The following is a 14,674-nucleotide window of genomic DNA, read 5'->3' on the forward strand; positions in this document are numbered from 1 at the left end:
CCAAGATTATCCTCAGTCTAAGAAAAGACTAAGAGAGTTTCTAGATCTTCCTCAGCACAGACCCTTGGCCATCCCTCCTATTCTGGACATGGTGGATGATGTTTTCAATTAATCTAGCCTCACCCCTGATGCCATACCCCCCCTGCTCCCAGAAAACCTGACAGGTACTACAAAACTAAAGAAATGTACCTGATGCCTGATTCACATAAGTACTTGTTTAAAAGCCATGCAGCAGACCCAGAGGACATCACACAGGGCCCCAAAGAGGCCAAGGCTAACTCATCTAAAAAACAATTTCCTCTGACAGGGACTCAAGAGCTCTGGACATATGGGATAGAAAAGTGTATACCTCCACCACCTTAGCTATTAGAGCTTTTAACTGCCAGTTCCATATGCTAAAATATCAACAGCACAGATTGGAACTTATGAAACAAAAAATTTCATCTTTACCTGACACTAATACTTCCAATGAGTTAGCAGATCTTCTGCACTCTACTTCTCAAGTAGCTAAACACTCCTTGCACTGCAGATTTGATTCCCTAGAAGCCTCAAGTAGGGCCGCTGTGGCAGGTTCTGTCATTAGGAGACATGCATGGCTAAAAGACAGCCACTGCCTGATCATGTAAAATCAAAACTACTTGATGCCCCCCCCCCCCCTGGGATAAAGACCGCTTGTTTGGATCAAAAGCAGAAGAGATCATCAAAAAGATGGAGGATAAAGCTAAATCTGTGCAAACAGTAAAGGACTTCAGCCAAGTTCAACTTCCCAGATTCAGCAGAAACTTCCCCTCTAAGCACTGGTCTTTCCCAGCCCCCAATAGACAGGATCAAGGGAGGCCTTGCAGGGACAAACCAGTTTGACCACAAAACCAAGGCCAGTGAAGAAGTAAGAAGTGGCCCTCCACTGCTCCTACAGCAGGGAGTTCTAAGTCCACTCACTACTCTAAGAATGTGCAATGACTCCTCCTCCCCCTCTCATCAGAGGTTAGGAGGAAGGCTTTCCCATTACAAACAAAACTGTCTGTCTGTAACAAAGGACCACTGGGTATTAAAAATAATTTTTCAGGGCTACAAATTTATCTTCCAATAAGCCCAACCTTAACATGTTACCAAAATCTACCTCCAAATCAGTGGGCAAAAGCATTAAAACAAGTGCACATACTCCATGCTCAAGGGGCAGTGGAGCCTGTACCACAGGAGCAAGCAGGAAAAGGTTTTTAATCCAGACTGTTCCTAGTGCCAGTAAAAGAATGCACTTGGTGACCCATCCTCGACCTCTCCACTCTAAACACCTTCCTAGAGGTCCCAAAATTCAAAATGCTAACTCTTCAAAAACTTTTACCAATGCTGGGCAAAAATGCATGGCTAGTCACCCTAGACCTAAAGGATGCATACCTTCATATACCCATAAGGGAGTCTTGCAGAAAATGCCTACGCTTCACAGCAGGTTCACAACACTTTCAGTTCTTTGTGTTACCTTTGGCTTATCTATGTCTCCCAGGGTCTTCACAAAATGCCTGGCCCCAGTGGTTGCCTTCTGCAGACAGCAAAACATCTAGATTTACCCTTATCTGGATGACTGCCTAATCCAGGCAGAAAACAAAGAGAAGTTACTACAGGAGCTGCTCATTGTACAAACAACCCTAACCTCTCTAGGGTTCACTATCAACAGGAAAAAAATCAAACTTAAATGTCTCCAGGCAGATCACTTTCTTGGGTGCACTCCTGGACACAGCCTCCCAAAAAGCCTTCCTCTCACAAGAAAAACAATGCTTTCTGCCAAATTACTTCTCCCAGTTAGCTCTCAGAAAAAACTCACAGCAAGGAAAATTCTGCAAGCACTGGGTTACATGTCATCCTGCATTCTGATGATTCCCCTGGCCAGGCTGCACATGAGGAAAGTCCAGTGATACCTAAAGAACCTTTGGTACCAACACTCTCAATCTATGAATACCACTCTCTCCCTCATTCCATACATAAGTAATAAGTTTCTTTGGTGGGCAGAGGCCTGCACTTAGAAGAAAGAACAAGGTCCTTCTCTTCACCTACCTTTCTCAAGACCAGACTATCACCACAGTTACCTGGCTTGGGGTGCTCATTTAGGCACCCAGTGCACCCAAGGCTCTTAGGACTTCAGGCACCTTCGCTGGCACATCAACCTAAAGTAAACGATGGCAGTTCACAAGGCTATCATATCCTTCCAAGACCACCTAAAACTAGGAGTCCTCCTCATAAAAACTGACAATACCACAGTCATGTGGTACGACAACAAGCAGGGGGAACATACTCTTACCATCTGCTGACTGGTCATGAGCCTCTGACAGACAGCCTCTTCCATGGGCCTACATCTGATAGACCAGTACATCCCAGGAGTAAACAACACCCTAGAAGACCATCTAAGCAGAAACTACATAGACCCCCCCATGAGTGGAAACTCCAAAATGGGACATTCCTCCAAATCACCCAGGCTGGGGGACACCAGAGGTGGACCTCTTCGCCTCACAACACAAAATTATCTGTACAAATTCTGTACCAGGGAGTTCCACCCCCTGGCTTGGAAAGTGGATGCTCTCTTATTCAAATGGACCAATCTCTTCATTTATGCATTCATCCCTGCCTTACTCCTAAGGGTACTGCTCAAAATAAAGCAGGAAGAACTAAAATCCATCCTTATAGCACCAGATTGGCCCAGGCAACATTGGTACCCTTTACTGCTCAGCCTGACCAAGAAGCCTTACAGGCCCCTGCCTTTAACTGCAGACCTCCTGACACAAGCCAGAGGGGAGATTCTGCATCCAAACCTGCACACTCTCAAACTTTCTGCATGGCTTATCCCCCAAGGACCTGGGATAACCCACAGTTGAGCAAGCAGGTCCTAGACATTATTAAGGAAGCCAGAAGGCTCAGCACCAGGAAATCTTACTCAGAGAAATCAAAAAGATTTAACTCCTGGTGCCTATCAAAAGGTCACAGCAGCTCCCAGCCATCCCTCCCACTTATTCTGGACTACCTAGCAGAGCTACTTAACAAGGGCCTCTCCTTTTCCTCCATTAAAATCCACATCTCAGCCATTTCAGCACACTTTCATGCTGAACAGTCTGTCTTCTCTCACCCTTCGATTAAGCAATTACACAGAGGTGGATCTAACATTATGCCCCCTAGAAGGGCACCCACTCCAGCCTGGGACCTGAACTATGTCTTAGAAAAACTGACATTGTCTCCCTTCGAACCAGCTGCATCAGCAGACTTAAAACACCTTTCCTGGAAGACTGCCTTCCACTTGCCAATTACTTCAGCTAGGAGGGTGTCAGAACTTTAAACACTCATGGCCACTGAACCCTTCATTATCTTCCTTGCAGACAGGGTGTCTCTCAGGACTAATCCCTCATTCATGTCAAAGGTAGTATCAGATGTGACCCTAAACCAGGCTATACATCTCCCTACCTTTTTTCCAAACCTTCAGAATAAAGGGTAAATAATTCTGCACACACTGGATGTGCACAGACAGTTAACATACTACCTGGACAGAAAAAAGTTCATTAGGAAGTCAGATCAACTGTTGCTTGACTTCGCCCCAGGGAAAGAGGGGAAGCCTATCTCCAAACAGACCATTTCAAAAATGTATATCTCACTGCATACAATTCTGCTACACTTTCCATGGAAAAGCTACTGCTAAATCTATCAGAACGTATTCCACTAGGGCAGCCTATACTTCCACTGCCTTCCTTAGAGGAGGACCCACCAGGGACATCCTGGAAGCTGCCACTTGGACCTCGGTCCACACCTTCACCAAACACTACCACCTGCCTCTGTTCTCCAGAGCTCAAACAGGCTTTGCCTCTGCAGTCCTGAAAAGCATGCTAGCTCAATCCTAGGAATTTCATACTTCCATCCTCCCCTTCCTCAGCTTTGGGAATCCTTTCCCAAGTGATGACTGCAACAGTGAAACATGAAGAACATAGTACAGTTGCTACTTATCATAAATGTAGATGTTCTAGTGTATTCACTGTTGCAGTCCTATTTTCCCTCCCACCTTCCCCCTTAATCTTATCCTTTTTGGAGATTAACTATCATTCTTGTGGTCTTGTCCACCAAGGGCTCTTTAAAACATTTCCTTCAAGGGGTTCCTACAGGTTAGGCCAAGAAAAACTGATGTAATGGTGCAGGCTGCTCTCCTTTATACCACTGATGACCTGACATCAGTCCACAGGTGACAGCAGCTGGAGAAGGGGAAAAGCTTGACTCTGGTATTCGGACCGACTGAGGGCTACCCAGCAGGGATAACCCACAAGTGATGACTGCAACAGTGAATACACTCAAACATCTACATTTATGGTAAGTGTACACAACTGTACTTTCTGTTTAAAATTAAATTTATTTTGGGTGGAGAATATTTGTAGATTGATACAGTTAACAACACATTCTGGTTGATTACACATGGGCTTGGGGTGCACATTTCATCCAGGTTCTTGTTACTAATTTACATATAAAAAGCAAAATGTTTTCACCCCTTGTGTTACTGTTCATTGTGATGATGGTGTCCTTACCTTTTACATAATGTTTTCCAGGACCATACAGCACAGGGAGCCTACAACCATCTGCACATAGTAAGCAGAATATTTTTATGTCAGTACTGATGAGCAGTTCAAAGAAATATTTAGTTTGTGATGTTTGTGTCAGATCATCTGTGTGTATTGCTGTACTGTCTGTAATAGTGGCACCACTGTTAGTTTGTTAGCATATATTGAACTATAGTAGTGTAGGTATTACTTTTTTCTAATGTTTGTTGCTTATTATCACCTGAGAGTGGAATTGTGGGACTCCTACCACTTGATGTCAGAGTATCAGCAGATTTTGATGATGATGATGGTGGCCAAACAGAAACACAGATGGGGGGGGGTGCAGAGATTGAATAGGACACTGAGGTTGACATTCAGCCATCCCCTGTAATTCCATCAGACACAGCCAGTAGGCCTATAGCAGCCCACTCCAGTAAGCCCTCAGATATTGAACAGGTGAAGGATGAGACACTTGATCAGGGCAGTGCGGTTATTGCAGCTTCAGTGCCTGTTGACACTGGCCGTAGCCAATGTGTGAGTGAGGTGCCATGCAGGAGGGTTGTTAGGGGTGCTCAGAGGAGGCTTGCTGTCCATCCTCCACCTGATCCTGGTGTGTCTTCCAGTGCCAAGCGATATATGTTAAGTGCATTCATAGAGGTACAGGCACATTCCAATAGGTCCTCCAGAGAAATGCTTAGGGTTGTAGATGTGGCACATACTGACATGCATGACTACCTCTACCATGTTGCTGATTCAAAGGATCAGATGAATGACACGTTGGAATGGGTAATGTCTGTGCTGGAACATCTGCTGGGAGGGGGATGGCATCCACATGGATGTAGGTCAGCCACATCATCTGATGTTAGCCGATGTGATCATGCCTGATCATGATCCCATAGTGGCATTACTTCCAGTGCTCCGTTAGTGGTTGAGGTTATCCATACCAAGATGTGGCACACCATGGGGTCATGGTCCTGGGTGCCCTCATGAGGGAAGCTCATCCAGCAGATATCAATCACATTCAGATAGCAGGAGCACATCTGACCATGGTTGTGGACATGTCAGTGCAACTCCTAGCAGAGTGAGTTCTCGTGGATGGATATGACAACAATGAACTCCCACCCCTATCATGCATGGCTCACACCTATCCAACAAACCAACATGTAGAGCTAGCACAGAGCTTGGCTGTGTTCTTGCAGACAATCACTCACCAATTTCACCTGGAGGGCCCTTACAGACACACACACACAATAGTTACATGGTTCAGCCATGAAGCTTAAAGCTCATTCTGTCTCACTGGCCACTTATTATTTTATACAAATGTCTGCCTGCTTCTCTTTCTTACTCACACACACTCACCTAAATTTTGTGTCAGCCTAGGCTTCCTGCCTCCTGACACAACACCCTGTGCTTGTACAAGTGATGGTACTTGTGCCATAGCCTTGCTTTCTATATTTTGGATTCAGGGATATATAAGTGTTGTGTCTAATACTCAGGGTGCATAGCTGACTTAGTGCTTAGTATATCTGCATATGTCTGTGTGATGTTGTTTTGCTAATTGTACTTTTGACATATTTTGGTCTTAGAAAGTTAGACAGTTGATAGAATCAAAACAGTTATTTTGCATCAATATTTTTAGGAATCTTCTGAGGGTTGTGAAGTCTGAAACTGAAATGCGTCTCATTACTTTCTAACTTCTTTCTTTAATAATGTTCCAGTACAAAAATATGAGGTCAAACTGAGGACATTCAGTGACCACCAGTACTTTTGAGAGGTATGAATGTGTGAATCTTTGGTGGCTGAGGCGTATTACTTGATAGAGGACACATGTATTCACATAAGTCTCTGCTGTCACATGTTAAAGTCACCAACTTTTTACTTCCTTATATTACCAGGTAACAACATGCAAGGATATACTATTCATTTGCATTACTGCACAATTTGTTTTAACACTCCAGGTATAACACTAACCTTGTAAATCCAGCATTGCTACAGTTTCTCAGGATAATGTTGTGAAGCATGGCACAGACGGTGAAGATTTCATTACATTCATGCGGATTGTACTGCAGAGCTCCACCGATCTATCTTGGTACAAGAATCATGACTTCAGCAGCCCAAACACATGCTCTGTGATATTTCTCTTTTGAGCAGGTTCCTCATTATGTCTTTCTTCAGTGAGTGTTTTTGCATTTCTGATGGGCATCATCAACCATGATTCCAGTGCATAACCTGCATCCCTCAGTAAATGATCCTGTGGGATATCATCCCTAGTGAACATTTGATTTAGCTGGAAGTTGTGCCAGATATGAGAGTTGTGGTAACTGCCTGGGCTGCCAGCATACACATTCAAGATAATTCTCTTAGCATTACACAGGAATTGGCAGTTAATGGAATGGAAGCCCTTTCTATTTATGTAGACTCTCCTGTTTCCTGGGTGGTGCCTTGGTTTCTATGAGTGTACAATCTATGGCACCCAGTACTCAGGGTAGTGTGCTACAGGGTAGAACTTCTGTATCTTTGTGGCTCTGTCCTCAAGAGTATGCTGAAAATATATGTGATCACTGGCATGTTGAAGCATGGCATTCAGGAACTGATGGAGGATCCTGGATGCTGATGCCTGTGACATCCCCAGTATGTCCCCTGTTGTTCTCTGAAATGTTCCTATAGCTAAAATTCTAAGTGCTCCACATATCTTTGTCTCCACTGGCATTGGTTCACCTCAATTTGCCTTGGCTCTGAGTTGAGGATGACAGAAGTTGCAGAGTTCCTGAAGAGTCTCTCTATCTATCCTGTAGTGCTCTACTATTTGCACCTCCTACAGATTGTGATAAATTAACCAGGTTCTGAAAAGTCAGCAGCAGCATATAATTCAGCTTGTTGCACATACACATGAATTAACACATGAATTAAAGCAACAGCGGCCCTTAACATTCTTTCTGTGAGACTCCTTTCCATTGCTGTATTCCAATAGGTTTTGGAATTTGCAGGGAAACGTGCACTGAGTTTACACAGTTGCTTATAGCTTGCTGACTAGCTCTTCCATCTTGGATTAGTTGAATAGCAGGGTCTATATTAGATAATCAAACTTTCAAAAGTTAGACTGTTATATGGTCGACACCATATGATCGAACTTTTAAAAGTTAGAAAATATAATAAAAAAATAAACTACACAAATAACCTACCTGAACATTTTAAGCAGGGGGGGCAAGCCACCCTGCACCACCCCCGCTCTTTAAATATACCAACTCCGAGATCGCACTACAGTGCAGAAAAGGGAAATCTTCCCATTCTGTGCTCTACGGAGATCTCTATTAAAACGTTCAAACTTTCAAAAATTCGATCATATTTTGTCGACCATATGACAGTCAAACTTTTGAAAGTTCGATCATCCAATATAGACCCAAATAGCATAAAGTTCAGCTTCTTATGCTGTATTTAGCATCCAATGCTATTACCATGGTTGCACAGCTCAACACACCATGTAGAGCCATTTACTAAATGCATAACAGTGTGCTACCATATGCACATTGTGGTGTAATGCTCACACTGTTAGAGGACCATGTAGGGTTTATTGAATCTGCCCTGATGTTTATATTAGTACCATTTTTATGCAACTATTTTTCTAATTTGTGGCCTTTCTGTATCCTAGAATAAGAGGTAGTATTAAATTATTAATTTAGTAACCAATATATATCATTTATATGTAGGTTTTTATTTATTAGTAATGAGTCTTGCTTCTTTGTAATGTCAATATACAAAATATTGTGCTATTTTTGCTAAAATACTAATTTTGATGGTTATTTCTTTGGTAAATGTGAACACATAAATGGGAACCACAGTGGGGTGGTATCATACATTTCTGCCATAGACTGCTGGGTACTGTGAGTCAGATGCCACCTGGGCTACCTTTTGTGTGGAGTTCGCATGTATTTCCTGTGTGTTTGGAAGGAATTTCATTGGATGGGACTCCAGTTCTCATCATTCCAAAAAGTGTGGCAGATGGACTTAGGCTCGTGTGTGTGTGTGTGTGTGTGTGTGTTTGTGTGCTTGCCCGTATGTGTAGGAGGCACTTGTATACATGTATGCACGCATGCATATGTGTGTGTGTGTGTGTGTGTGTGTGTGAGTGTGTGTGTGTGTGTGTGTGTGTGTGTGTGTGTGTGTGTGTGTGTGTGTGTGTGTGTGTGTGTGTGTGTGTGTGTGTGTGTGTTTATGCCCGTGTCCTCATATCTACTGGTATTTTTCCCATGACTGATTTGCTGACTTGCACTCACTGCTTGTTGTGAGAAGCTGCAGATCTCAGTGAGCATGAACTAAGTGTAAAGAAAAGTGAATGAATGAATGAATGAATGAATGAATGAATGACTGTATGAATCAGTGAGTGAATATGAATGAATATCCAAACTTTTAATGTATATTTAATCCTTGGGTATTGAGTCTGTACTTATGCAATTTCAGATGTTCATTTTGTTGTGAAGACAGTACATGAGTGCCATCTGTGCCTAGTTGGCATGTGCTGGAGTACATAACAAAACTGTTACATCTTACAAATATTGTATTATAGCACAATTTCTATTATGGTGCTGTGTTTCATTTTTTTTTTTTGTTTTAAAATGATTGATCTGGCATCTGCTCCTACAGAGTCTTATGATTGGTTGTAATGACAAATATTTCATCACCAAATGAGTGCAATAAGAATTAAGGTTTTCTGCTTTTGCTAACATAGGCTGTGCATAATGTTGTTACATCTACAGCCATAGCTGACAAAATACCTCTAACACTAGTCAGTATGCAGTGCACATGAATAAACATTGCACACAAATGAGTTGTTATTCCGTACAGGAAGACCTGCAGTTCTCATGCCCTTTTTACTGTAGGCTTAGTTCAGGGATCTAAGATTAAAGCTTTCTATAGTTACCATTGTTTTCAAATGTGATAGGGTCATGCATTTTCCCAGTGGTTATCTGTCATCACTTTCTTTTTTCCATTGATGAGAAAGTAAACCATTTTACTGAAAGAATGAGTCATTAACATACTGTCAGCCATCAAGTTTTGCCTTCAAGCATTAGATAGCACATCCGATGATAAAAGCAAAGCAATCACTGTCATTTGAGGATATGTTGCTATCAACATTTGGATTTGATAACATTATAATGCATTTAACATTGCTGTATCTATTTTTTAGAAGGGAAGGAAAACATTACAGCGGCATTATGACAGAAGTCTGAATTTCATGAAGTTCAGAATGTAGTGTGCCGTTGTGCTTAAGATGTCTGTTTTCATAAGTAAAGTGTTGGAATCACATTGAATACGGAAAATCAATGTATCAGAAATCAGCAAATGTCCCTGAGGGAATAAACTTCAAGGAGCTGCTTTGTTTCATACACACCATGTAGGTAGTTTATCACCTTCATACTTTTGACAGATTTCAGTAGAAAGTCACTAGAAAAGTCAAAGATTATGTTCCTTTATTTGTGACAATAGGCTATCACCAATGACAGCAAAGTCATTCTCTGCATCTCCATGTGAGAACAAACCAGCAGCAAGACAATCATTATTTTAACTCTATGTTTCTCTTCAGATATGAGCATCTGATTGTTATTTCTACTTAAAGTTATGCAAGTTAAATAATTCATGGTAGCACTTTTTCCTGGGTCCAGACAATTGCAGGATCTATGTTAGCACTTATTCCTAGGTTCAAAGCCCTGCAGGACCCATGTTAGCACTCTTTCCTGGTGTCACAATGGTTGGGTGATTGAATATTCAATCTTTTTAGATAATGTGGTCTTCAGCATTGTCCTTGACTTTCAATATTATAGTGTCAGGATTATGATTTTCAAGATTGTTGGCTTCTATAAAGAAAGAAGGGGGGGGCATTGCAATAAAAGGAAAAAGAAAAAGAAGAAAGAAAGGAAAGTTGCTCGCTTTAATATATTGCTGATCGGGTCAGACATTTGCAAAAGGAAGAATAGAAACTGACCCCGTCAATTTCATCTTACTAGTGACACTGAACATTTTGTATCACTATCTTGTAAAATGCATAACGTTTGCTGTTTTTACGAGATTTAACTTTTAATATACAGTAAACACCTCATATTTATGGTGATTAAATAATGTGCCAAGGCTAGAAAGCACAATGAGAGATATGAAGAACTATTATGCCATAGAAAAGGTGAAAGATGAATGACATAATACACCTGAAGAATTAGTCCAGTCCAACAAGGTAAAAGAATTCAGGGATACATGGGAAAAGCATAGTGAAATTCTAATGAGTGCTGAGTATAAGTGAAAGTTGAAGCTTATTCAGTTTGTAAGAAAGTAAACCAACTAAGTAAGTCAGGTTAGCCTCATAAGTCATCTGAAAATATGCTAAATTCATTTTTTTTGAAACTCCAGTTGAGATCAATCAGTTTATTGTACTTTCATTATTGTGATTTTATAATAAAATTCAGTCAAGTTGGTATATTTAGTTAGAGGGAGTATGGGGGGCATAGCCTCCCACCTTGACAAGTTTAAATTTTTTTTTTTTTTTTTTTGTGGTCACTCAGTTGGTCAACTGCTTGTTTGCCCTACTTAAAATTTGCCATTCAGTGAAGAGCGGCTTCGGTAATAGGTGTTCGACAAATGGCTATTTGTTGAATAGCCATTCGACGAAGTGATATAGACCCCATCCTTTCATGCTGCCATTGTTAGTGAACACCGTGCCTCTTTATGTAATGCTATGGCAACTATTCACTGACTGACATGAATAAACTTACATATATGAAAACTCATTCAAATATTGCTGTATCTGATCCAGCCAGCAGCTAAATATTGTATTATTGTGAATACCATTATTTAGTGCTGTAGGTAGGACATGAGGGAGGTATCAGTTGCATTAACTTATTTTATATATCCTTTATTCTACTAGACTAGTCACCTTTTTTGGAGGGAGAGCCAATGTAGTATTCACATTACTATGGAAAATTTAGTCAGGCCAATGTAAAATGTCCCCCTACTCTTTTCAACAGGTGATGTGGGATCTTTTACATCCACCTGCATTACCACCAGCTGAAGTAGATGGGACCTCAGTTTAATGTCACATCCAATGGACTGCATGCTCAAGAGTACAAACCCCACCACCACCACCCTCATCCCCCATGCTGTACTGTAGTGTCAGCAGTTTGAAAAATTAATCCAGTCACCTGCAATCAGAATAGAATCCACAGCCTTCTGGTCCCCAATACCAAAGGCAAGTGTGCTACCTGTTTTGAATGATGTGAGCCATAGGTGCATAAAGAAAGAAAGAATCTCAAGTCTCTTAACTATAAAACTGCAGTATAAAAATACTGCATAATCTAATATCCTAATACATCCGTATTAAGAAATTAGACAGAGACAGATGGATATATGCATACAATCAGACAGACAGACAGGTGCAGGCAGATAGAATAATGGGTGGGCAAGACACGGACAGATAGACATAGGGATGGGTAGGCAAGACAGACACATAGCCAGATAAATAAATAAGAAATTTCCATCTGGTTTGAAAAGTGAACTTACTGTAAAACTCCATAAGAATGCAAGATAATTTGTGGATGGCTACATCCCCTACTCACTTCAATATGAGAGCTCTACTCTTCCAGTTTCCTATTAACTAAATATATTAACTACTGCCAACTGTAAGATCACAATACATCAGTGTAAAGGAGTTAGATAGATAGATAGATAGATAGATAGATAGATAGATAGATAGATAGATAGATAGATAGATAGATAGATAGATAGATAGATAGATAGATAGATAAATAGAAAGATGGATGGATAAGATAGATAGATAGATAGATAGATAGATAGATAGATAGATAGATAGATAGATAGATAGATAGATAGATAGATAGATAAATAGATAAACAGACAGATATTTAGAAAGATAGATAGATAGACAGGCATTTAGAATGATAGATAAATATATACAGACAGATAGACTAATAGACAAGCAGCTAGATAGACAGATACATTTAAAACCTACTATTCTTCTCTCAGAAAATGTGGTGTGACCCTGGAATACGAATACTTAATGTTAGAAAAATATGTATTAACATATGTGTGCAATGCTTATTTTAAATAAGGGAAGATTAACACGTTTTTATTCTATATGCAGCATTAGTTCTATTTGAAACTGAAAACATGCTTTCCTGAAATTGTGCTTTTTGACACTGCAAGATGCACTCTGACCTAGTTTGCTAGCACAGCAAAATACATGTTTGTGCCTTGGGAATGTACTGGAAAGCAGGTGATTTTTTGCTAGGTCAGGAAATTGAATGAAGAATAATAATAATTTCTGTAGATCCATTCATTATGGACAATAAGCTCTATTCGTGCTAATGAAAAAGTGCACAAGCTGCAAGATAGTTAGATACTATAAACAATGAACTGCTTCAGAAACCTGTACTTGCATTGTGCTTGAATTAGCCATAGTACCTAGACTTGTAACATCACATAGCAAGAAAGTTATAGTTGACCGGTGGTCGTCAAGGCCATCCTGTTTACTGAAAATTATTTTTTAAACTTTGAAGAGTCAGCTAGAAATGTGAGAAACATCTGTAAAGTAACAGAATTGTGAACTGGTGATCTGCTACGTCAGATGTCTTGAAAGAAAGGTATAAAAATTGTGACACTTCCTGATTTAGTCAGGCAAACTCTGTAACTGCATTTTTTGTCTCCTTGCGCAAGAATAAAGATACCTGAACTGAACCTTATGCTTTTGTTCTTTTGAAGTATTTTTTTTTTTACATTTTTTGGTCCTTTGGAGCCGGAAACCCTTGTTTAGCCTGGGATCAGATGTGCCAGGTGGTATGAAACTGCACAGGGAAGATATCACATCGGATCTTCTTCATTGAAAGACCTCCGACTGAATTGTCATGCAAAAGAGGCCAGCCACTCTTCTGATCTACGACTGAAGGCGGGTTCCGTTTGAACAGTGAGTGACCAATCGCTGAGGCTCAGGTAGGGTTAATCTACTTTTTTCTGTTTTAGATCAGGGGCTTGATTGTATTTGTTCTGTGAGAATTTTTGTTAAAATTCAGGGACAGAAATATTGCTATCTTGTCATAGATCAGGGAAACAGAATAAGTAGGCAGGTAGTCTGAAGGGACTGTAAACACTTGGTGGCACCACATTAAAAATATAAGGGTTACGTAACATTTAAAAGGTTAGAACAAAATGGGTAATATGTGCACAAAAACAAAAAGACGCCGACAACGTTAGATATTATACTAAATGGGTTAATAAATATGAATTTGATGGGAAACAAGAAAGATCCTCGCTTATCAAACTTATTAGACAGCTAAAAACTGATTCTAAAGGTCGGGTTAAAAAACAGCGTAAATTAGGAGTTCCTCAGGCATACAGGTGGATTGAGGAAGCAAACCGAAGAGAACAAAAAAATAAAAATTCAAAAGCAATGTTTCTAGACAAAGAGGATAATAACTTAGTTATAGCGTCGCCCCCTCCGGTTCCGGTTCCCTTACCAGTTCTCTTACCGGAATATGAAAAGAACAAACTGGCCTACCTCCACGATATCCAGTTATTCCTATAAAACCACTACCGTTTGTTAGAGATCCTATCGAGACTAGGTCTCGAACACGTAATTTAAAAGGGGATATTGAATTATATCAAATGAATGGAAATTCACAGGCTATGAGTGAAGAAGAGATATGCCCACTCATAGAACTACCAAATCCTCAGGCAGGACAAGAAGGGCAGGACCCAACTCTCTTAGTATACAGACCGTGGACACCAGAAGACATCCGGAAAGCCACAGAGGGAATTCCCCATCCAAAAGTTAATTTTAGAAAGTTCTTAGAAGACTTACAGGGCATGAGATTAAGTTATCACTTAAACGGAGAGGAAGTAGAAAAAGTAGTCAGACAAATAGTAGGTCCAGATTGGCACATGTTCAGTGGCAAATGGAATCCCCGTGATGCTGCACTTAGGCCCCTCCCACATAGCAGCACAGAACTTGATAACAGAGTGAAAGGTCTGACAGACCGAATTTCTGAGAAATGGAAGCCTAGGGCAGACTGGACTTGTATTAATCAATGCATCCAACAAGAAAGTGAAACTGTTGATAG

This window comes from Protopterus annectens, chromosome 1.part0 (assembly GCF_019279795.1).
Source record: "Protopterus annectens isolate FY-2018-M chromosome 1.part0, PAN1.0, whole genome shotgun sequence".
In the NCBI taxonomy this organism is placed as follows: domain Eukaryota; kingdom Metazoa; phylum Chordata; order Ceratodontiformes; family Protopteridae; genus Protopterus; species Protopterus annectens.